Source organism: Oreochromis niloticus, linkage group LG22 (genome assembly GCF_001858045.2).
Source record: "Oreochromis niloticus isolate F11D_XX linkage group LG22, O_niloticus_UMD_NMBU, whole genome shotgun sequence".
NCBI classification, from domain to species: domain Eukaryota; kingdom Metazoa; phylum Chordata; class Actinopteri; order Cichliformes; family Cichlidae; genus Oreochromis; species Oreochromis niloticus.
The window spans coordinates 19,424,777-19,447,321 of NC_031985.2; the positions used below are offsets into that span (position 1 = coordinate 19,424,777).

A 22,545-nucleotide genomic window follows, 5' to 3' on the forward strand; every position below is an offset into this window, starting at 1 on the left:
GCACGGCTTCCATCATCATCAGAAGAAAGAAATCATTAAAGAGCAAAAACAAATCCAACTTCAAAGGACGGTGCAGAACAAACACTTATTTTATGGATGTGTTTCATTTAGACCAAAGTTCAGAACGGCTGTTATGGTAAATATGTCAGATTTGTTGTTAGTTGTTTGTGGATGTGATAGTTTTGGTTTATTTATTTTTCTCACAGTCCACAGGGATATAAATGCTCACTCTGCACATATCAAAGAAGTCAGTGTAAATTTGATTTGAAGATCAGGGGAAACAAGAGCTAAAATGTAGTTGTCATTGTCGAGACACATTTCCACAACGAGAAGCTCCAGTGGCAAGACAATCACAGCGCCCGACTTGGTTAAGATAGTTTACATCTTCGCTAGTCTCTTTAATAATCATCATGTCAGCAAAATGTGTAAGAATTATGCATTTTGCTTGCTACATTTAAGTAGGACAACTGCCAAACAAATGTCCTACTGCTATGAGCTATTTAAAAGAATAGTTGTGGTGCATTTTAGTGGAGCTTGGGTAATATAATCTGGACCAGATTTGTTGACCCGAGTGACCCGTGCTTGCTAGATTTCATAAGACCGTCTTGATTCCATGACGATATCCTCAGTATGTGAGCCCTCAGCACGAGAACAGGCAGACAGTCATGAGTTTACCGGATCCGTATTCTCTTCTAAAGCTTTGGAGCTGTGTTGCAATATGAGAAGGAAAATACATTTGAGTTGTGTCTAGCTCCTGTAATTTAATATACTACCTTTCAAGACAGAATCAGTATGATGGATGAGTTATAACAAGTAGAAGACCAACATTTTTCTCTTCAAAACTGAAACACTGAACTGGGTCCCAAATGGCCAAGCCCAGAGCTTTTGTACATCTAATCCGTCTCCGACTGCCACGTTCTTAGGATTTCCTGCTTTATGTACTCTATTTTTCATAATGCTGCATGCACTGTAACAAAATACAGTAAACTGAAAATTTTAAAGCCTCAGTCACACAAGCCTAGGGAAAAATGCAGATTCACTGACTGGTTGCCGAGCGGTTGCTGGACCCCAACCGGTCGCCACTCCCTGAGCCTGGTTCTGCCGGAGGTTTCTTCCTGTTAAAAGGGAGTTTTTCCTTCCCACTGTCACCAAAGTGCTTGCTCATAGGGGGTCACATGATTGTTGGATTTTTCTCTGTATCTATTATTGTAGGGTCTACCTTACAATATAAAGCACCTCATGGCAGCTGTTGTTGTGAGTTGGCGCTGTATAAATAAAACTGAATTGAATTGGATGTTTTTTCACTGTTGCTAGGTGAAGTTGGTCATTAAGAGGCTGCTGCACTAAAAGATTTGCATGGTAGATGGCAATTTGTCTGCAAATATTTGCCAACTACTTGCTGAGTGGTAAACGTGCCAACATGAGGAATGTTTGGCTTCATTGTAAAGGTTTTGCTACTGCAACCAGCATATTTCAAAACGCGCAACTATTTCTGTGATGGTGATTGCTTCATTTCCGGTTTGTCACAACTCCTCAGTGACAAGTGTGTAGACAAGTCAGCATTTTGCATGCCAATTAACGAAATTGCAGCAATCTGACACCAGTTTTACAACTGCTAGCAACATCTTGGCAGCCAGTGTAACCATCTTTCCCTTGGTAGTAGCCACAGACGTTTCAATGTTAGTCAGTTAGCAAAATAACCTCAAATTATGAAGATTTTTGGTTATAGAAAGCAACCTATGTAAATGGCAAAAGAGGGGCACATTCGATGAACTGCAATTATAAAGCCAATGGCTAACATTAAGAATTATTTTAATTTGTGAACACTCACTGTGGATGAAACAGGAATTTTTATCTGGCAACAGGTAACTGGACAAGTATATTCGCTATGCTATTTAATTATTTTATAGTTTTTATTACTATTTTGGAAAAAGTACAGAAAAGCCATGTATAACCTGGCTTGCATCCGCCTGTGGTAATAAGCTTTTCTGATAGTGTGTGTTATTTCCTTGAAGGTTATAAATCAGTCTTTAAATATTCGACAGAAAAATAACTTTGTTCATCTCTGCTTCTACATCAGAATGGCCTACTTTTGCAAGGGTTTGTCAGACAGAATTTGACAATTTATGTTGACTATGAATAAAGTATCCCATATGTTCTGGACACATATTATCCATGCATTATTAAAAGCGATTTTCTGTGTCATCCATTAATTAAAGCTTGTTAAAACACAATAAAACAATGAGCTGTTGGACATGATTAAAGAAACTGTAGTTTGCTGAAATCATATAAAGAGTAATGAGATAAGAGAATAAATTATTGTCAGTCAGTGTCTTTTACATTCTTTGTTGGTACTGGCGAGAGAGCTACTTCTGATTGAAGGAGTCTTTGTTGTAACTAATTTGAATATTTGAATTGTTTGTATATTAAATGTTCTGGCATGTAAAAGCTCACGATGGTGCTGTATGACTATGATGTCTGTGTCTGAATGTTGAGGGCACCCTTAACAGACGTATGCTGACGTCTCTCTTTGTCATCCACTATCTCATCATATTCTCCAAGTTACCGTGTTGCAGAATGAAGGGGAACAGGATCAAGGGCCCAAATGCAGAAACACACCTAGCAGGCGGTAGCAGTTGACTGATTTTAATTATGACCAAATGAAGCTTATAAGTAGACATGCACAGGATAGGTGGAATACAAAGACAGGAAGAGAGAAAGGTGGGAAACTGAGTTCATTTATAAGGGACCTGAGAAGGCATTAAAATCTGGGGGCATCTGTTGGGCAGAAAGGGAAAATTACTCACTATGTTTACAGCGCAGCGTAATTTACTAATTAGAACAAAAATAGAGTTTCGGGATACCACGACATCATAGATTTTGTGATAAGCACCAATACCGGTAGAGTTGCACAATTTACAATAATAATTTAATGCCATGATAAAAAAAAGAAAGAATTAAAAAACAGCAACAAAAACAACCCACTCATATACAAAATGATTAACCTACATAGATTTAAACTCCATTATTACAAACATCTAATTACATTTAATTTTGAATCACTAACATGGTGGTAAAAGTCTGTTTCGTGTAAAATATTAACACTGTATTTTGCTAGCAAGACAGACTTAAATGTTAGCATGGCAGCCAAGTGGCCTACAAACGTTACTGTGAGGTATGACATCCGTTACAATATGTTAGCTTAAGCATTGTCGCAATGTTAGCCAATTTTAAAGTATGAGTCTGGCTCTCTCACAAAAAAATCAAAAGGTCATGTGTATTAATGGATAACAACGCAAAGCACTTCCATACTACCTTTCTTATTTAGAAGTTACTGCAGAGCTATCACACCTGCTGCACTAGTCACCATCTTCCAAGTGTAGTTTCTCCTTTGCTTGTGGGTTTTTCTTTTTCTTTAGCGTCTAAGGACAGAGTAGAACACTTGTAGCCGTATGGATACATATATGCATGTTGCCTACTGTATGGTACTTTAAAAAACAACAACAAAAAACAAATTTTCACATTTTTCCCCCGACATGCATCTTCTCCACAGATGTCAACACGCAGTGCATGTAGGAACACAACTTTTGAATTTTACTGTGTATTTTTTTACTCTGAAAGATTTAAACTATACCACTTGCTCCTCTAAACCGGAGCTGATATAACTTTAAAAAAAACCTGCTTTTTGAGCAGTTTGTTTTACAGCTACAAAAAAACGAAACAAAAAAAGCACTGACAAAAATTGAGAGTGTACCTAATAACACACTGTGGAATTACTTGGTCGGATGTGTGGAATTTGCTTGCTTGGAATTTGGATGAACTGGTTTGAAAATCCGAAGCCTGTGCTCCTCGGTCAGATGAAGAATTGGAAAAGGTAGAGTGAAATCTCTCATCAGTTATTCTTCTCTGTCTTTTGGCATATTAATTTGATTTCAAACCGCCAAACATGGTGTCATGGTTTTCTGACAGGGCCTTGGGAGAGAGTTTATCTCATCATTAATTAAGTATCATATTTCCCTACATGCTGCCTGTGCTTAATTAGGAAGAGGGGGTCATTTGGGAGGGCTTATTAACTGGAACAAATTTGTTAAAGGAAGGAGACCGAGACAGATAAAGAGAGGGAGAGAGAGTGAGGGGAGAGGGGCGCCTCTGGGTTCAGTCGTCGCTGACAAGGCTTGGCTTCCGTGATTGATAACTGCACCAGTCACCGCTCGAGTCAAACTGGGAGAGATGAAGGAGTAACTGGGGAAGAAACGGAGGGGAAGAGAGGAAATCTAGGGGGAAGGCAAAGGCAAAGGGGTGGGGGGCTGGGAGGAAATGATTGGAGACATATGCTAGCTCTCAAGCAAGATAGAGTTAGACAGAGAGGAGGGAGATGTAGGACGAAGAGGGAGGGACACTGAGATATGAAAACAAAGAGAGAAACGGAGAGAAGGGGATGCTGGGAGACGAGATTGATTGCAGCGCTGGGCCACGTCACAGAAGCTTTATTTATCGTATCCCAACCTCGCCGCTATTCACCTGGTATTTTTAGAATGCTAGTTGTGATGGAAATTGGAAAAAATGTTAAGTGCACTGTTTGAGCGTGTCGCATTCTCAACTCCAATCGAGTCTATTCTGCATGCGTGCTAAAAGCCAATACGGCAACGGTGTCAGATTCATGGGTGACACTGTTTCCCATTTCCCTAATTCGCTCCGACAGAATGGGTTTGGCCAGGCCAGTAAAACAACAGATGTTTTGCTCAAATGTGACAAGCGGATTGCCAGAAATTCCCAGTGGCGGTGCATGTGTTTGGAGCTGACCTAGCACAAGTTTTAGCAAACTGGGAACAGCGGGGGATGATGAGACTTTTGGGCACAACAGTGGCAGGACATCAAAAATTTAAGCCAAACCAAAAATAGCTGAAGCTTTATTTTATATGGTGTCTTATTGTTGAGTTTCAACAACATACACCTAATTCATGACTCATCCCAGAGTATTCTGTCTCTTCGCTGCTTAATTAGAAACTGTAGGTGGTGCAGTCTACCAGCCTTGGGTTGACGGGAGATGTATGTCGTGCTGAGGGATTGATGCATGGAATATATAAAAGACACAGTAGTTAATGACTGAACCATGATGATGATGGAGTAAAAAAATATTAGTAAGAACAAATCATTGCAATCATTATAGTGAAACATCTTTGCATTGCACTTTCAGAGACTGGTAGGGCCTTCTTTTATTTTCGCAGACCTATCATCCCACAGTTGAGTTGTGGTTAAGCCCGTTTTTACTGTGATCCCACCTTCTTGCATATCTGTGGAGAGTGGTGTGTTTGTTTAGCGCCACAGTGTCTCATTTGATTCATATTCTATACAGGCATAAGAAAATACAGCACAGACACCAGAAAATTGCTAGTTGCTCAAATCATGACAAAATGTTTCATATGTAATTCATTATTAGAACGGAGCAAGCATCCAGTTTCATGTAATTATTCCGCATAGCCCACTTGAATGTCTCTGTTAAATGTTTACAGCATGATTCTTAGTTTTTTGTGACAAAAATTTCCCTTTAATCCAGTTTGTAGTTAAAAATGCTACCTTGTGAAAAAGATCTATTTAGTCCTGTGAAAGACAAAGTACAAGTAAGAAGGTAAGTAACAGCCAAGTGCTGGGTATCAAATGCACTTGATTAACTGAACCACCTCTATAAACGCAAAAGTTTATCCACTTTTTCTTGTGTACAATATTCAGTTGTTTGTTAACTTAATGTCCAAAATTGAAAGGATAGAACGTCCTCATACCAAGGTGAGACTAATGCTCAGAGAAATAAAAAAAAGAAAAATACTTCCCAAAAAAACACGAGCTACAGAAGCTACAGGCCTCAGTTAGTGTGTTAAATGTTAAAATTCATGATGCTACAATGAGGAAAAAGCAAACTGAAAAGGATGGCTTTTTGTAACAGTTACCATAAGAAACTCTTACCTCTAAAAAAAACATGGCAGCAAATATGCATCTGAAAAAGTCACAAGACTTCTGGAACAGTCATTTGGACAGATGAGACAAGTGGAGCCGTTTTGCCAGAATGTGCTGTGCCATGTTTGGTGAAAACCAAACGTAGCATATCAGCACAAACACCTCGGTCACAGTAGTGATGGGATGATGGTTTAGGCTTGCCACAGGACTTTTCAGTCAGTGAGTTGAGTAGAAACTATTCAAAAGTCACATGTGAGGCGATCTGCCCGACAGCTAAAGCTTGGCTTAAACTGAAATTTAACTGGACTGTGATCCCAAGCGAATCTAAACCAGTCTGAAAAAGAAAAGAATAAAGTTGTTACAAGGTCTAGACCTCAACATCACTGAAAGCTGTGGCAGGATCTTATAAGAGCGGTGCATGAAAAAGTGCCCAGAATTCCCCCACAGTGCTGTGGAAACTTGGTAAAGTCATACATAGCAATTACTAATGATCATTAATTGCTATTGTTATTGATTATTAATGTTATGGTTGCTAAAGGTGGTTCTATAAGCGAATGAATCATGGGGCACACTTTGTTTTTCACAGGACAAAGAAACCTATGTAAACTGTCATTTTCACATGACTATTAATGTTGGTGTTCTTAGTATATATTATGTAGAAAAGGGGTTTTTTCCCACAAAGGGATTTTTTTTTTCCACTTCATTCATAGACACGTGTATGAATAGAAACCAGTCGTTCAATGTACTTTTGTCTCCTTTTCAAAAGAAAATAAAGCAAGAAAATCTATGCCAATAACCAGCGCAACACATTCTGGCCTATTGGAGAAAAACAAACTTTATTGGTCTGAGCAACATTTTCATGTAGCTGCACTGCAAACTTCTGAGAGCCATTAAATGTTGAGTGGACTGTCTTTGAAGGCAGGGGCAAATGCTGCTTCATTGATTGACAGGGTTGGCCTTGCCTTAATAGAACATAATTGGGCAATTTTGAAGGGTCTCTGAGAAATGACCAAATAATAACACATGACTTGTCTTGAGACTTGTTTTCTCAGATAATTGTGCAAAAAGCATCTGGCACACCATTAGTTCCATTTTCACATTAGAATAATAATCCTTTTGAACTAATAAACTCACTCAAATGTCTGTACTTGGGTGGCGAGGGCTGCCAAAAAAGTAAATACTGTATGCTCCACAAAGAAAGTGGGGAGAAAAGGGATTTTAGGGAGGTAGAAGCGAGATAACAAGATGTAGACTTCTTCATTGTGACAAAAATTACATTTTCACCCTTCACACTTCACAAGCGTTTTACCCATCAATTCAAACATGGTTTTTCAAATCACAATAGCAGAATATGCACAAAAAAACTCATTGAAAACACTTGTCATCGTGACTCCTCTCCTTTGGTGTTTCTAAATGTCACAGCATTAATGAAAGTCAATTCTGAGAGATTACACTAAATTAAAATATAGCGCAAGACCTAAAAAATCCATCATCATGATGAATCAGTCTTTTCTGGTGTTTTTTCAATTACCAATGCTAATTGAGCTGCAGATGAATTTTCCTGCAAGTGCCGAAGAATGTTCGCTAAAAAAAAAAAAAGTAAAAGAAAAAAAAAGGGTCTTGTGCTTTGCCCTGCCTTCATACCTTTAATGTGTAGAACAATAATGTTTCCCCTGGGGGTTGTTATTGTTTTGGTCTTTGTAGCAATGAGAGATTGCACCAATATCATGTCTCAAATTAAAGGATAATTAAAAAAATGTTCTTTCAAAGTTATTGCCGTCCATAAAACTTTGATTAGGCAAACATTAGCCACATTAGGGCTTAATGGCCATTGCCCCTGTGATTACCGTCAACAATTTTATGTACTGCACAAAGCATATGAGCAAATGAATAATTAAGGATGGAGGGGGGAAAAAAGGAGTTTGAAAGAAGCAATAACACAGCTAATGTTGGGTTGTTTTTTAAGAACAGTGTGTGGTAGGTAAAGTAAAGCGGTGTACTTCAGACAGCCTTGTTCCCAGTAACCCCATGACGGTATCTTATATATATGACTCAAAAAATTTAAAATTTCTCAGCTGTGATTACACACCTAACATTTAACTTAAACATATAACTGCTGTATAATCATAAGGGTTATATTTAAAATCACTCAATTTTTTGGAAGTGTAATTTTGCACCTTTTATTTGTGGCGAATCCTAAATTTTAAAAAAAGGAAAACATATCAGAGCTGAAACTTTACTGTAGCACGAGCTAGAATCCAGTCTGGATTTGTTATAACAGTAGTGCAGAATTCCTGGATATTCATTCGACGGCAATATCAGCAGGCATTCAGTCCCACTTTTGTCCTATAGTTAACTTAAATGATGTTTTTGAAATATTGTCCAGGTGCACTCTAACACTGCAGACAGGTTTTCCTTCCACTTCGCATTGACTTCAAGTCAATTTAAGTCGAGGTGATGAGGGACAAAATCCACAGCCCTTCTCTCCAAAGTGTTTGTCTTGGTGAGTTATAGTAATCTGCTGGCAAATTTCCCTTTTCCCACTCCGGAAAGGTAATGAACTGCTAACTGGGGAAACAGCTGAATTTCAATAAAACATTGTTCCTCTGTAGGAGGTACGTATGACTTAAATATTCGGTATTAACATAATTTTTAGGCTTTATATTAGTTAAAGGATTTTCTGCAGTTGAACTGATCTATTAACGCTTTCAGAAATAAATGCTACTTGAATCTCTTGAATGTCATTGAATCTCAACATATATACCTGATGCCTGTTTTTCTTCCATCGACCTCTACCAAAGTTTCACCGTTCAAAACAGGTTGAGGCTTTAAGTTATCCTGTGTGCCATGCTGTTTGTTTCCAGTAGTATTTATGAGCTTTTTCATGGATACAGTACTTACTGCTACAATGTTCATGCTGACAGTAGATCTGAATGAGATGAAGATCAATTACATTTGCCAATTGATCAGTTCTGAAATCAGCGTAAGGGGTTTTTTTTAACCTTTTTTTTAACCTGTCCATAAGAAAAGAAAAAACATATTTTTTTCTTTAAATTTGTCTTATTTGCAGCAACACTTTAGTCCCTTCAATGCTCAGTTTCTGCACAATATTAATTCCAAACTGGAGGGAGATAATCGAGATTTTCTTTGTGCCCACTTCGGAATCCATAAATGATTATGCTTTCATGTTTCTTCGTGATCCTAATAAAGCAACAATGGCCTTCCATATCACCTGAAAATAAGTCCAAGGACAATGGGCATTGCTTAGGAAAGGCGTGGCTGTCCACTTTGAGAAACGACGGGACCGAACAACCAAGATTAATGGAACTCAGATGGCTTTTAATTAGAGCAGCTGTGGTCATTAATTATCTGCCCACAGCACAAATATTTTTATATTTGGGCAAAGTGTTGATTTATTTGATTTTGTTTGCTGCTGGATCTAGATGAATGACTCTTCATTTCAAATTTTGCTAGCGCTAATAGAAAAGGAGAGGGAAGATGTGTTCCCTAGTTAGTCAGTCTATTTCAAGCATAATGTTGATGATGACATGACAGCAGGCATGAACATAAAGCACAGTAGTCTGAAATTCAGTAAATAAATCGTGTGACACGTCGTGAATTACGCTTCGTGTAAACACTGCATCATGGTTTCCACTGTCTACTACTTTAGAAGAACTGGTTTGTTAAAATGTTTATATGATTAACAAGGACACGGTTTTATTAACAGAGATCATAGGTAGAAATTCCTGATGCAACTTACTACAGCGCAAAAGAATTTGTAATATTTTAACATGTAAGCCAACTGTAGTGGCAAAGACTTTCACTGTCATCTGGTTAGACGAGGTGGTGTTGATGACAGATCCCATCTGTAATAAACTGAAACTTAACAACTAATGAAAATATGATGAATGAACGAAACGTCATTTTCCCCATCATGTGGAAAGGTTTATATTTACTCAGTAAGTCCAAATTTTTTCTTTGTAAAACTCCAAACGTTGCTTTACTATAGATATGAAACTGTGTTAGAATTCATACGGTGCAGCACAAACTGAAATAATTTCACCAGGTTTTATGTTAAATCATAAAACACCTTACAAATCTTTGCACTTTTGCAGATGTTTCCACTTAGCCTTAGCGCTTGGCAACCCAACGCTTTAAGTTTATGTGGTCGACCACTTTGTAGCTGAGATACTGTTATTGTCATTCGCAGTTAATCATGGAGTATCCAGGAGGGAAGACGTTTCACAAACTGTTTTGTTGCAAAAGTGAAATCCTATTACAATAACAAGCTTGAATTCAGTCAGCTCTTGAGGACGGCCCATTCTTTCACAAATATTTGTAAAGGCAGACTGCATGGCTAAGTGCTTGATGTTATACACCTGTGGCATTGGGACTGAAAACACCTCAATTCAAAGAGTTGTGGCTACAATACATATAGTGAGGTGGATGTGTATGTTACTTCATTTTATATTATTGCCAAGCTGTTAACAAGACAAATGAACACATCTGATGACCCAGTTGATGAATTAGGTACAAGTTAAGGTACATTCATAATAAAGCATTCAGTAGTAAATGATTTTCTCTCTGCTTGTACTGGAGGGTGCACATCTTTGATCAAGGCTCTCTTACAAAAAGCAAAATGCATCCACATTTCAAACTCCAAATGTCAAGCTATCATAAAAAAGACACATCTGAAACCTCATATTAAACCTGAACAAAATAACAAATGACATTTAACGACAGCTATCGTAAACATTCATAAAACTGCCTTGGTGCATACGACAGGTTTCATAACCTGGTAATGATAGGTCCACGTCACTCCTGTGCACACATCATTAAATATGGGTAACACACGAGGTCGCAGTTTATGGATTTATGTAAAATTAGTATATTTTATGTATCTGTTTCATTTGGTGACATGTTTTGAGATCTTGCTCGGAGGTATTTGTGACGATGAAGGATCAGGTTTGCACTTTCAACATAATTGCAAACCTCTGAGACAATAAGTGATTATAATGAACAAATAATCCAAATATTCACCTGAACACGAGTTAGGGAAACACAATGGCGAGAGCAGAAATTAAAATTTCATTATTTACTGCACTCGAGCTTGGGAAGGCAATTAAGTATCTGAACTATGTGGCCAAGGGATATTTACTATTTCTTCATTGTAGTGTTTTTTGGGGTTTTTTTTAGTGTAGCAGGCTTTGATGCTATCACCTCCTTATTACCACTAGCAGTTTCCCACACAGCCTTTCCTGAAGTTAAACATGTGCATTTGTGTGAACACAGAAATGATACATCATGCAGTGACTGCACTTAATGACAGACCGAAAGGCCATTTTCACTCCTAAATAGTGATTTTAAAATAATGGTATAACCTTTTTGGAAACGTATATTTTTATGGTCAATAGGTAAAAGTTGTTTATGGGCAGAATTTGAGGGGATATTTTATAAAATATTACAAAAGCAAATCTCCTGCTCTACCACATCCCAAAGGCATTCTGTTGGGTTGAGATCTGGTGACTGTGGAGGCCACCCATTGTCATCTGTGACATGGTGTGTGCGTAGCTGGAATCAGCCTGAACCACTGATGGAGCCGTGCTTTCATATTGTTCACAGCTACTGAATATTGCAGGGGCAGCACAGCGGTGAGGTTCTACCTCACTGCAAGAAGCTCGTGAGTTTGACTCCTCCATCTGGCTGGGTCCTTTCTGTGTTTGCATGATATGCAGTTAGTGGGGTTAGGTTAATTCAAAATTAAATTACATTTTATTTATATAGCACCAAATCACAACAACAGTCACCTCAAGGCACTTTAAGGTGTGATGGTATGATAAAGACCCTACAATAATAATTTGCCCACAGGTGTGAATGTGAGTGTCTGTCTCTCTGTGTTAGACCTGCATCAGATTGGTGATTGACCTGGTGTCCCTAATAAAGTGGCTGTGAATGTACATTCCAGTTCATCGCCGTGAATAAATTCTGATCTGTGTGCGGAGTTGCTGGTAACACTGAGCTAGAACAGACACACAAGACTGGAGACATGTAGTTCTGTTGGTGTGGTAAATGGACTGGTTCTTCTATAGTGCTTTTCTACTCTATCTGAGCACTCAAAGCACTTGGCTTATTCACACAAGCACTTTTTTTCTGTGCTCTTTCTATCTGACATTGATTCACATTTGTGGGGTTAGCATCTTGCTCAAAGAAATATGGAATGCAAACTGGAGCAGACAGGAATTGAACCACCAACCTTCCAATTAGTAGTTGACCTGCTCTACCACCTGATTTTTGGGGGGAGGCTGTGGTAACATTTGTTAGTCGCTACAGTATGCACCAAATATCCTGGGATACTGATTTCTGTACTGGACTGTATTGGGATTAATGGCTTAAATGAGCAGTTTCATGTGGTTTAAAGAGCTTTTTTGAATATGCTATTAGGACCTTGAGCTATAGTATTTATACTAGGACTCACAGTATAATTCATATTAGGTTCAGGTTGATCAATTAAGGGACATCCCTAGTTTAATGGATACACACAAAGCCATTATCAGTGCTGCGGATCTGTGTGTTTTAATTGTATCTTGCAAAATGTGAACAATGCTGTTCATCAAATAATTCAATTAAACTTAGTCATTGATCTTTTGTTTATAAAGTTTCCTTGTGAAGTATGAGTGCTGGTCAGGTTTTAATGTCCTATTACACACTGAATACCCAAGATTATTAAATACAGGAACTAAGTGGTTTCGTTGTTGTTGTTGTTTTTTTTTTTTTACTTCTTTTTTGATGAAACACCAGCAGCAAACAAAACAAAATAAAACCTTATTTACATACAACATTCCCTAAGCCACTGCTTTTCTCATATGTGCAATTAAGGACAAAGCTGCAAGTGTTAATTTGCTTGATGTGCACTTCTCACAAGCAGCAGTGCCAGCTAAAACAAAACACCAGCACCAACCAACAACAACAATAACACCTGGAGGTTTTTATATTAATTCTGGTTAACAAACACATCCTTGAAGAGGGACAGTGTTGTTTTTCCTATCACATATTTCTTCTCCATTCCCCGTGTTCCTAGATGTAATATGCATATGAACACTGGAGCCTGTCGGATATAGGAGATCAGACGAATCGCGGCGGGGATCAAAGGGAGCTATCTGATCTCATAAAATCATATTAAAACCGGTTGCCTCATTCCAAGACACCGCGTATTGATCACAAAGGAGACAAGTCGGGAGTATTTTTTGGTTCTAAATAAAAATCGGGGGCCGATGAGAAGTGAATCAGGAAATGTACGCGTGCTGGGGGTCATTAAAATTGCATGGCAGTCTATGTATTCCACAAACAATTGGGTGCTTAACTCGAGGGCAGAGAAATAAAAACACAAGGAACGCATGTTCATAATTGCTTCTTGTATCCCTCCTTCCCAGCGACACCCTCCTGGGCGCATTCATCCTTCATTGCATTTATTTCCTTTTGTTGACGGCACCATTTTCAACACATGCACAAGACAATAGGCAGGCAAAGTATCAGTAAAAATAACCCTCCTGTCAAGGTTGCAGAGCCGGTTGCATCTCACATGCTATGTTGGAACTAGGTGTATAGACTGATTTGATTATACTTTGCAGGCGGCGGCGTTACCCAGTTTGACTAATAAGTACTTTTCAAATCTGCCCCTCTCCTTCCCATTCAGCGGGAGTGCTTCGGTTTCTCTTGGAGTTAACCTTCACACACTATCATTACTGTCACTCTCTGCTGAAACTTCACAGAGCAGCTGATGTGTGCGTGCGGGCCTACACGAGAGTTAAAACTCACTGTTTGTCTTTAATTCCTCTCAATTACAGGTTCCCGTGATGTTGAGCTGCCCGTTTCTACTAGCGCAAAAACGAATGCAGGATTTTTCTTTCTTTTTTTTTGAGTTTTTGTTTTAACTGTGAAACTATGCCGACAGGTACATTTTGAAAAGCCTGAATGAGTCAAAGGAATTTGTTTCAATTCAAGTGGCGATCCCAATGATAGCACGTACTTTGCATCACGATTCAATTTTGAGGAAAACATGATAACTTTTCATATGACAAAACATAATGTTTTAAACCTGTTATCGCTTCTTCCTGCCTCAGCATGTTCTTCCTGGTGTAATATTTAGCTTCCTCCTTCTTTTGTTGGTTTATTCTTCAGTTTTACGCAGATAACAGTACAGATGTAGCAGGATTGGAGAGCAGAGGTATACGGTGCTGTCCGACATCAAAACAAGTTAATCAATCGGACAATGGTGAAAGGAGAGAGTTACAACAAAATCGATTCACTCTTGTCAATAGTACTTTATCAGGCTTAAATCCTAATTGAAAATATACTGCATTGCAACCTGCTAATATGAGTCAAAGGCCAGGAATATTGGCATAACACATGACAGATGTCCTCTCACACAAAACGCATAAACGTGAACTGAGAGAATAGCGAAAACAATCAGGAATGCAAGACCTGTATATAATGTACCCAACATGTATCCATTTATCCATATAAGACAGTCTGATGTATTTAGTCAAAATAACCCCATGAAACTGAGGTTAATCCATGTATTTGACTGTGTTCGTCATTTTTGGAAAATAAAATCTGTATTAAATCACTTAACATCTAAAGTTACAAAGTAAGTGACCTTTTTCCTAAATGTAGCAAACTCAGTGTCCTGGATTTTTGCTCTTTCTTGACTTCTGCAGAACTGCCAGGTATACAAAAGTACTTTCATTTTTCTTATGTGGCTCCCTTACTGCTATGCACTGCCTAACAAGTTTGCACCACAATTCCCACATGCACTCTATGTTGGAAAAAAGGCAGAACACATAAAATAAATTCAGCGTCCCAGCTCGTGTAAGTTGGACTCTGTGAGCAGGTGGTAAATCAAAAGGTGGATGAAATAAATGTGTTAAGTCAATGCGGTTTCTTTCAATGAATGTAGAGGACTGGGTTGTAATGTTTGGGGGATGTATGCAATCAGGGTACGATGCTGTATCTGGGGCTGCAGTTTTTCAAAGTGAATTGGACTGGGTAGTAAAAACTCAAAAAAACATAGTGAAATTCATCTAAAGCCCAATAAATATCAACATTCTAGTGAGTTACAAAAAGACACTAACAAAGATGTCTTCTTTATTGTTTGAATATCACGCCCAAAAAGAAAAAAAAAAGTCAGCACTAATAGACCTTTACATTGCCAGGGTAAGTTTGTGATGTATGAATGCATGACTTTCAATAAATCTAGTTTTTCCACTGTAATAATGGCTCTACTTGAAACCACAGACAACTTTTGTTGCTAGTGACTGTTCCCAGCTACTGGAGTGTGTGACAGGCGTCAGTTATCGTTGGTACCACACTATAGTGATGTGTCTGCCCTTCAGTTTCTGTTATAACTTTACATAACAAAACAGGGATTCTAGTACTCACAACAGTTTTTATAATAATCTCTCATGATGTGCACCGGAAGCCTCTTCCTGTTAAAGGGGAGTTCTTTCTCCCCGTTTTCACCGAGTGCTTGCTTACAGGGCATTTTCAGATTGTTGGGTTTGGTTTTTTAATATTGTTGAGATGATTGTTTTGGTGAGCTGGAGCTATAAATAGAGCTGAATTGATCTGGATAGTAGAGAAAGAGCCAGAAGCAAGTATTGCCATACTATACAAAAGAAACAACATATTTAATAATGAAAACTGAATCTTTTCTTTCCATGTTTATTTCTCGCCTCTCGATTGATGACAGCACAGACTGGAGTGGCCTTGACTTCTGACCGCGACTTGAGTTTGTGCAGTTTGTCGCTGACGGCTGGAGCTCCTGGTTAGCTAAAGTCTAAGATGGAGCTACTAATTGTGCTGACTTGGATAACAAGCATGTTATTTCCTCACTGAAGTATTATCGAGAACTGCACCCTGCAGGATAGAGATGGCTTTTGTTTATCATGTTACGTGGAAAATGTGATGTAAAATCATGTTTGTCCTTTGTAAATATCTTCCCTTCTTTATCCTTTTCTTTCTCTTCTTCTATAAAAACACCTTCTTTTCCTCTTTCTTCGTCTTCAGCAGTATCAATCACGTCCTTCTTTCTGCTTTCTTTTTGTCTTTCATTCTCGCTGTCTCTCTGCAGCGTTATCCACCCAGTGTGACTTCACCCATCCTGCCCTCTGGTGACACAAGCTGCCCTTGTTAAGTGGCTCCAGTCCCTCTCCTCGTTTACAGGTGAAATCTATTCTCACACACAGGCCTCAAGGGCCCAACTGGACTGTAACAGAATTTCTCCACCCCCGCTGGGCCCCAGCCACAAAGCTGAGAATAAATGGCTAAGGTGCCAGGGCTGGACAGAAAAATCAATGCCTGTTTATACAGACATGACAGTCCCGGCGCCCAAGCAATTCTCATGCTTGCTCCTCTAGACGCTGTGTTATGCTGTTTTTTTTTTTTCTTTTTTTTAACCTTCTCCTCTCTCTCTCATGTGTCATGCTCCTTCCTCTGCTGAGGGTAAAATGTGTGCACTCCTGAGAGGACGGAACAGTAGGTGATGGCGTTCTGGTCATTTTGTCCTCAGTTTGTTCTCTCAGCATGTTGATGTATTGCATGAGGTCAGCTGAATGTTTTTGATAGACTGTCACAAAAACGGTTTCATTGATGTTTCGCTGATTAAATACAGAACACACCGTGGGGTCACGTGCTACAGCAGGATACTGTTTCTCGACTGGAGGGTCACAACCCCAAAAGTGTTTTACTCAATATCAGATATTCTTCTTTATTCCTTTGTTTTACCCTAATGAGCATAGTTTTTATAACCTTGATCTACCTTAAAAATATTCCTTACTACCTGCTTTGGTTCTCTTTTCTCTTTTAGGACAAAGCACCAAGCTGAGGCATTAGGAATGGTGTGCATGTGACTCTGTATTCAGATGATGGACACATGAACCACGTTTCGAACTGTTGATCATTAAAACATGACTTCTTACATTTCCTGGCCATTGTGAAGGGTGCTTTCACCATTTTTCTTAATTAATGAATAAAATAAGAATTAATTGTAGCCTAGATCGAGTGCCAATAATGCATCTGTTTTCAAAGAAGAAGAATTGTGGCAGGGGTTGTCCATTGATCCAAACATATCGATCTTAGAGTATTTGAAACTTTTTAACTTGCATCATTACTGTGACAAGCCGTGCTTTCTGTCAAGTTGACTCGAACAATGCGCTGCCCAGAGAGCCCGGCCTCCTCTCATTCAGTAGGTCACTCACGCAGTGTGCCTGCTTCTCATCACATGTCATGTTACAGCACTGTCTTTATCTTTTATCGAGGACAATTCACACCCCCGGGTGTTGTGGCAGTTTTTGTTTTGTTTTTTACCCAATGGCATCGATATTTTTTAAGTTAAAAATTCCAGAGTGGCGACAACGCTAATAGCAGCCATTCTTTATTCTTCATTCGAAAGTGTTCCCTAATACACATTTTTCATCCTTCACTAGTACTTGTTTTTGCTGCTGTTGATCTATTCAGCATTCTTTGCCTTATTCTTTCTTATTGATTTTTTTTTTCTGTTGTTTTTTGTGGATGTCTTTGATTATATCTTTGTTCGCTCTCGTGTCGGTGTCTGCGTCTCAACTTTGTATGTGCTGCATGTGCTTTGTGCAGCGGGTTGTGCGACTCTCAGGGGGAGGTAGCACATACTTGTAACTCATTCTGATTTATGCCCCCTGTCTAAATAAAAACATAAATCACCGCACCTGCCACAGAAGTCACTCTCACAGTGGTCTAGCTGGTCCAGCTCTGCTCTGGGTTGTGCTGTTTTACCCCGATGACAGAAACACAATTGATTCCCTCATTGCATCAATTTGTCGCCTAATCTGGTGATATGTTGATAAATTTTACTGCTTCGTCAATTAATTTTCCTGAAAAATGGCTCCGGCCGCGGTGGACACATCAGTACTAAGGCGGTGGAAATAACGGTGACAAAATTAAGTGATAAAATTAATTGCCCCCTATCCCGTCTTGTGAAAACATAACTAATGAGGGAGGCAATTATAGTTGCATGTGGTCTCCTTCGGGAAAGATGGAGGGGGTGTTTGAAAAAATACTTCTATGGTAATTAGACAAGTGGGAGCAGAAGGATCTGGGGAAATGGTCATCTGAAATAGAGGGTGACTACAGAAACACAGCGCAGTGGATAGATGTTTGTTTCAGCTCTCTGTCACCGCTGCGAAGGACAAACAAGTGGAAGAACCCTTTCAAATAGGAACATTAGTCAAATCAAGTGATAGTATTAGTAATCCCCCTCCTCTGTGACTAATGACTGTAGAGGCATGCTGGCTTCTCATTGCTTACTATATAAAGCAGAGACTAAAATTATCTCCAGTGTTTCCTCGTCTAATGATTTCTGCTACGGTATGACTTTGATGCGTATAGTTTCTGGTTACTTGACTCTTGTAGAAGTGGCATAAATTAGAGATAGATGTTGTTGTGATTGTTGTCTACAGGAGAAAGGGAGGTTTATTAGGAGGTTACTTCCACGCTGTTATTCCCAGAAGCTGGAGAGATGTGTTCCATGAAAGGTTCGACATTCACGTCAGGCCTTGTTATTGTACCATCAGCGTTGTGCTTGTTATCAGCAACAGACACTGTATATGACTGAGATAGGCGATATATTTACACTGGGTTTACATTCAAATTTTCTCTTTCTCTCTTTTTTTAAATTTTTTTAAGTTTAGATTTAATATATTTGATTGCCCCAATGGGAATGCAAATCGTAGTCTCTGGGGCTCCTCGGTCAGTGAAGAAGATCCTGTAGAGTATAAATAACTGGGCACCTGCAATTATCATGAGCCACAGAGTTTTGTACTCTGAAAACTGTTTCCACGTATGATAACCTTTTCTATGGGCTTTATGCAAAGTAAGCAGGGTAGTGCATAATACTAAAAGCACTACTATATATATATATATATATATATCATTTTTGCACAGTTTAGGAGGGACATTCTTCTGCAACTTCACAGTTCAAAAAAAGTCATATAAATCTAGCACTAGTCATTGATGTACCTCCTCAGTTCAAGACTGAAAGGTGAACAGACCCCCAGTCAATCTCCGGGAACCCCCCCCCGTGTCGTTGTTTTGGTTGCTAGCAGGTTGCTATGGTGTCCAACAGTTTGCATGGTAGATACTGACATGCCTGCAAACATTTGCGTACTGCTCACCAAGCAGTGGTCGAATTGTGAAATGTGTGACACAAACAGAAAAATGCACTGGACTGCATTGCTTTAAGGAACAGCTTTTACTTTGCAAGCAAATATTCTTCAGTTTCAGTTTGAGCCACACTGTACTCAAGTACAATGGCTGCTGTTTGCAGAGCAGTTGGCGTCTATCATGCAAACTACGAAGAACTGTGAGAATCTGGAAGTTTCCAAAGGTGTTTTTTTTGGTGCAGCGCCCTCTTTACCCAGTTTTACCCAAGTTTACCCAGCAACAACCAGCAACTACTAGCCCACCAGGCTGCCATTACACTTTACAGGGGGTGCAGAATTATTAGGCAAGTTGTATTTTTGAGGAATAATTTTATTATTGAACAACAACCATGTTCTCAATGAACCCAAAAAACACATTAATATCAAAGCTGAATGTTTTTGGAAGTAGTTTTTAGTTTGTTTTTAGTTTGAGCTATTTTAGGGGGATATCTGTGTGTGCAGGTGACTATTACTGTGCATAATTATTAGGCAACTTAACAAAAAACAAATATATACCCATTTCAATTATTTATTTTTACCAGTGAAACCAATATAACATCTCCACATTCACAAATATACATTTCTGACATTCAAAAACAAAACAAAAACAAATCAGTGACCAATATAGCCACCTTTCTTTGCAAGGACACTCAAAAGCCTGCCATCCATGGATCCTGTCAGTGTTTTGATCTGTTCACCATCAACATTGCGTGCAGCAGCAACCACAGCCTCCCAGACACTGTTCAGAGAGGTGTACTGTTTTCCCTCCTTGTAAATCTCACATTTGATGATGGACCACAGGTTCTCAATGGGGTTCAGATCAGGTGAACAAGGAGGCCATGTCATTAGTTTTTCTTCTTTTATACCCTTTCTTGCCAGCCACGCTGTGGAGTACTTGGACGCGTGTGATGGAGCATTGTCCTGCATGAAAATCATGTTTTTCTTGAAGGATGCAGACTTCTTCCTGTACCACTGCTTGAAGAAGGTGTCTTCCAGAAACTGGCAGTAGGACTGGGAGTTGAGCTTGACTCCATCCTCAACCCGAAAAGGCCCCACAAGCTCATCTTTGATGATACCAGCCCAAACCAGTACTCCACCTCCACCTTGCTGGCGTCTGAGTCGGACTGGAGCTCTCTGCCCTTTACCAATCCAGCCACGGGCCCATCCATCTGGCCCATCAAGACTCACTCTCATTTCATCAGTCCATAAAACCTTAGAAAAATCAGTCTTGAGATATTTCTTGACCCAGTCTTGACGTTTCAGCTTGTGTGTCTTGTTCAGTGGTGGTCGTCTTTCAGCCTTTCTTACCTTGGCCGTGTCTCTGAGTATTGCACACCTTGTGCTTTTGGGCACTCCAGTGATGTTGCAGCTCTGAAATATGGCCAAACTGGTGGCAAGTGGCATCTTGGCAGCTGCACGCTTGACTTTTCTCAGTTCATGGGCAGTTATTTTGCGCCTTGGTTTTTCCACACGCTTCTTGCGACCCTGTTGACTATTTTGAATGAAACGCTTGATTGTTCGATGATCACGCTTCAGAAGCTTTGCAATTTTAAGACTGCTGCATCCCTCTGCAAGATATCTCACTATTTTTGACTTTTCTGAGCCTGTCAAGTCCTTCTTTTGACCCATTTTGCCAAAGGAAAGGAAGTTGCCTAATAATTATGCACACCTGATATAGGGTGTTGATGTCATTAGACCACACCCCTTCTGATTACAGAGATGCACATCACCTAATATGCTTAATTGGTAGTAGGCTTTCGAGCCTATACAGCTTGGAGTAAGACAACATGCATGAAGAGGATGATGTGGACAAAATGCTCATTTGCCTAATAATTCTGCACTCCCTGTATTCCCTAATGACCAGGAGGTTGCCAGGGGATCTCCAGCCAGTCTCTAGGCTTGTGTGACCGAGGCCTTAGCTCCCTGCCCCAGGATATCCTTAAAAAATGATATTTAAAAAATTGTAAAAGACAAGACAAAAACTGAAACCCTTAAGGGATCCTGAAGCCACATACACGACTTCAATATTAGTGTCTGATCTCATTGTTAAAGTACTGCTAAGGAGCTTTTTGTTGCCAGGTTAGATTAACCAGCTTCTTTTGAGTTTGGTTCTCCTTCATTAATGATACCATTGATATGGTAACGCCCAGATTTGGAGGAAGAGACATTGACAAGTGATGCAGTATTTTAAAGTTGATTATTTTCAGTTTTCAGATTGTTGGGGGCCCACTAAGCAAAAAAACAAAAATGCTCTACACTCGGGGTTCGGGTGTTTTTGTGCAAAGGATCGTGATCACTGATATTTATTGGACGTGTAAGGAAAATACAGGCTGAGAGCATTAAAACAACAGTAACCCCATTAATAAAAATCACTTTATTAATCATGTAATTGTGATCATCAGCTGTAATACATTACTTTGCGTGCCTAATTTAGATGGGTAATTTAGATGTGACTAGAGCTTTTTCGAAAACCTAAATATATGAAGTAGGCTGATCGTAAAAGTCTGAGCATTTATATTACCATTAGATTCTTAAACTTAAAGCCTGACCTTTAAATGTCGCACTTCCTGTGAAAGTTCTGCTACATTACTTGTAGCAATTTGAGAGGCTTTAAAGAAGTTATCACAGCACACAGGAGAGGCATTAACAAAAGTATATTAGAATGGAGAGTTCATTTTAAAACACTCTTGTGTCTGCAAACAACCTGGAAAGTCACTCTCAAGAGCACAAACATCATTAATACATTCATTAGGACGAGGTTAAGCAATTGAATTTTGAATGCCAGGGATACGCAACCGGGGAGACGCATTAACGTCTAATAATCACTATTTCTAGGTTGCTGGGTTTTTTTATATCTTTTAAAAAGGTAATGAGATACCTCCATCAAACGAATTCCCCGTGCAAAGGCGCTATTTCTCAAAGGAGCTCGCCATAAGGGTGGTTTCCTTAACTGTTGTATCAGCACTTGGGCCACTTAATATCTCAGAGAGGTGATATTCTGATGGGGTTGTTTTTAACAGCGAAACATGCACAAACAAGACAAGTGCGTCTTGTGTTTGTATGTAAGCTGTATGCATCTTTGCGCTTCGGAGGAGTTAAGAAAAAGGAAGCTGTAATTCAACAAATTAGTAAGTACCTGTAGGATGTACGTGGTTGCTCCTTATTTGAGCTTAAACACAAGTTTGCATGGATTATTTTATAATATTTACATATTTATATAACATTTTATATGTTTTTTATGAACATGTTGGGTGAAGATTGAACTTTATTAAAATAGAAATTGTTATGCATGGAAATGGATGAGAAGTATGTTTACCTGTCCAGATTCATCATCAGCAACTCATGTATTTATAGTCCTTTC

The 22,545-nt window shown here is 39.1% G+C and overlaps 1 protein-coding gene across 2 annotated transcripts in view; it reads left to right on the forward strand.

Annotated features, from left to right (window-relative positions):
* LOC100691448 (teashirt homolog 1) overlaps window positions 1-22,545 on the forward strand; it is a 171,802-nt gene that overhangs the window by 39,547 nt on the left and 109,710 nt on the right. The window contains exon 2 of one of the 2 annotated variants that reach the window (XM_025902152.1): window positions 16,082-16,173. The exons of the other annotated variant lie outside the window; for it this stretch is intronic. The gene's annotated coding sequence lies outside the window, so the exon portion shown is untranslated. The remainder of the gene's footprint in view (window positions 1-16,081; window positions 16,174-22,545) is intronic. 2 annotated transcript variants of the gene reach the window in all.